Source organism: Copadichromis virginalis, linkage group LG14 (genome assembly GCF_057382275.1).
Source record: "Copadichromis virginalis isolate Kocher_CV1m ecotype Utaka linkage group LG14, C_Virginalis_male_GT1.1, whole genome shotgun sequence".
Lineage (NCBI taxonomy): Eukaryota > Metazoa > Chordata > Actinopteri > Cichliformes > Cichlidae > Copadichromis > Copadichromis virginalis.
Window position 1 is genome coordinate 13,692,438 of NC_140631.1, and position 3,273 is coordinate 13,695,710.

General features: G+C 40.9%; 1 pseudogene; it reads left to right on the forward strand.

Annotated features, from left to right (window-relative positions):
• The first annotated feature begins 404 nt into the window (after positions 1-404).
• Positions 405-2,290, forward strand: LOC146693595 (spastin pseudogene; annotated as a pseudogene).
• The last annotated feature ends 983 nt before the right edge of the window (positions 2,291-3,273 follow it).

The following is a 3,273-nucleotide window of genomic DNA, read 5'->3' on the forward strand; positions in this document are numbered from 1 at the left end:
GCAGCCTGTCACGAACCGGGACATACAACCATGACAAAACAGGAGATGCACACACAATTTATTGTGTTATTAATTTAGATCAACTGTGCTAATATAGTATACCAAAATGAAAACAATAACTCAAATTTCAGATATTTGAGGTTGTGCTGAAAATAATGGTGCCAAATAAGGCAAGAAAAACATATTTTAAAGGTGAAATATAGAGGTAAAATCAAAAATAGTCAAGAACGGCCAATTATACCCTGGACCACAGAGGGTTAAATTTGAAAACGGTTTAAAAAAAAACATCCCCATTCTAAAATGTCATGTGACAATCTGATTCATGAAGAGTGATGATGTCACAAGGACATGTGATGATGTCACAAGGACATGTGATGATGTCACAAGCACATGCCTTTGAGCCTTTGAAGTTTTTCTATAAATAGGGGTCAGGAGCAGCAAGTTTTAGTCAGTTTGTTCGCAGCCTTCAAACGTTCGACCAGAGCTATATTTGAAAGTATTTGTAAACCTCTGTAACATCACGCTCCAAAGCCCTGTGACGTTTCTGTGTTCTGTGACGTTGTCCCAAAGAAAGACCTTTAAATGCGATAAATAGCCTAAACGTTTTCGTTTATGACTAGTTTACCGTGTTATGACTGTGAACAGGGGGGAAGTCGCGCAAGAGAAATGTCGACCAAAACAATTGCAAGTAAGCCAAAGTCAGTTCCTAAAAGTCAACCCGCAGGTGTTTCCACCACCATCAGACCCTCCACTTCTGTAAGACCTCCATTAAGAATAACTGATGCAAAGAAAACCGCTCGGGTGGGAAAAACTCAGAATGGAAGACCGGCAGCTGTGAAACAGCCCCCGAAGAGGGATATGAAAAAGAATGTGGACAGTAAACTGGTCAGCTTAATTACAAATGAAATTGTATACAGTGGAGCGACTGTGTCATTTGATGACATCGCAGGGCAGGATCTGGCAAAGCAAGCACTTCAAGAAATTGTCATCCTTCCTGCCTTAAGACCTGATCTCTTTACTGGTCTGAGAGCTCCTGCACGTGGCTTGCTTTTATTTGGCCCACCAGGAAATGGGAAGACCATGCTCGCCAAAGCAGTTGCTGCAGAGTCTAATGCAACATTCTTCAACATCAGTGCTGCTAGTTTGACCTCCAAATATGTGGGAGAAGGCGAGAAGCTCGTACGAGCACTCTTTGCAGTTGCAAGAGAGAGACAGCCCTCAGTAATCTTCATCGATGAAGTGGACGGCTTGCTCTGTCAAAGGAGGGAGGGGGAGCACGACGCCTCTCGCCGTTTAAAAACTGAGTTCCTCATTGAGTTTGACGGGTTGCAGTCAGGAAAGGATGACAGAGTACTTGTAATGGGAGCAACGAACAGGCCCCAGGAGCTCGATGAAGCAATATTAAGGCGCTTTGCAAAAAGAGTATATGTGACCTTACCCGATGAGAAGACAAGATTTACGCTGCTGAAAAATCTTTTGGGAACGCACGGGAGTCCACTGAGCCAAGACGAACTGTCCTGTCTTGCAAAAGTGACTGAAGGATATTCAGGGAGCGATTTGACAGCATTAGCCAAAGATGCTGCACTTGGCCCAATAAGAGAGTTGGCACCAGAACAAGTCCGTGTTATAGCTGCTGCTGAGGTGCGCAACATTAAGATAAAAGACTTTGAGGATTCTCTGAAGCAAATCAAACCAACTGTTAGTCCAGCAACTCTTAACATGTACACCAAATAGAACAAAGATTTTGGTGGTCCTTCTTCAATAAATCCAAATCCAGTCAGGCTGGATGAAACAGAGTGCAAAAATAAAGAGCTTCTTCAAGAGAAAGAGCAACAGGAAAAAGAAAAAAAACGTATTCTCCAGGACTTGGAGAGAAGAAATCTACAACTGAACAAATTAATACAATGAAGGACAGAACACCTGAACTGGAAGGAGAAGTATTGGAAAAACGATGTTCAAAGAGGATCAATGAAATGGCGAAAAAACACTCAGAGGTCATTAATGAGATGTTGTTGAACTCAGACAACTTGAAGTGTGAAAACGCTGAAATGCTTGCACAAAAGCAGCAACAAGAGAAAATAAATGAAGACCTGCAGCGTAAGCTTCAAGAAATCACAAGAAGAAATGAGCAGTTAGAAAAGATGCACAAGGAAAAACAACAGCAAAATACAGACAAGTGCAATCTATTAAAAGAAATGGAGCAAAGATGCCAGAAACTTGAGAAGGAAGTTGAAGAAACAACCGATCAGTTGAGAACCCTCATCCTAGAGAAAAAAGTGGTCGTGGAAAAGCTCATGGAAAAGAAGAAAAAACGTTTCCGCTTCTTCTGGAGGAGGGACACTCCTGCTCTTTCTACTTTTTCTATTTTTTCTACTGCTGACGTCACCTCGTCTCCCTCCACCTCTGTTCCATCTTAATTTTCACCTCTCCTCTCCCCTTCTCTCCTAACACTTCTTCCCTCTCTCCTTCATCTTTTTTCACCCCAACCAGTCCCGGCAGTTGACTGCCCCTCGTGAGCCTGGTTCTGCCGGAAGTTTCTGCCCGTTTAAAGGCAGTTTTTCTTCCCCACTGTCGCCTAGTGCTTGCTCAGAGGGGATTGTTGGGGTTTTCTCTTTTCTTTTTTTTTCCCTTCTTATTACCATTTTCCTTTATTTACCGATTTGTTTTGTTTACTTTTCTTTTATGTTGTTTCTTTATTTACTTGTTTAACTTTTTTTCAACTTATGTAATAAACTAATAAACCAATTGAATTTATCCTCTGCGTATTTTACATCTAATCTTTAAAGAATATTTCCAAAACATTTTCAAACATCACGATCTGTCTTTTGTTTGCTTGTTAAAACCCCGTAAATGGTGAAGTAAAAACCCTGTGATATGGTTTAAAACATCAAAATAGACTAAACAACTAGTCTAAAACTAAGAGACACAGGATAAAGTTGGTGTGAAGGTTTCAGTCTGTGAATGAATCTAAGCACCATCACCTTAACTTTAAATTCATCTCTGTTACCCTCTTTGTGACTGAACTCTGACCGTGAGCACCACAGCCACTGCGCACCAGTCACACACACTTTAAATCCATCACAGTAAACCAGTTAGTTTACCTCAGTTTGTTTTGCAGCACATTTCACAACATGCAAAAGCATAATGTGCCATGTACAGACTCAAAATCTAATTTAAAAACATGAGGACTGACCTGTAAGCTTTACATTTACAGTTTATCACATACCACTGAGCAGTTCTTACCTGTAATTCTAAGCCCTCTTCTTCCTTTTC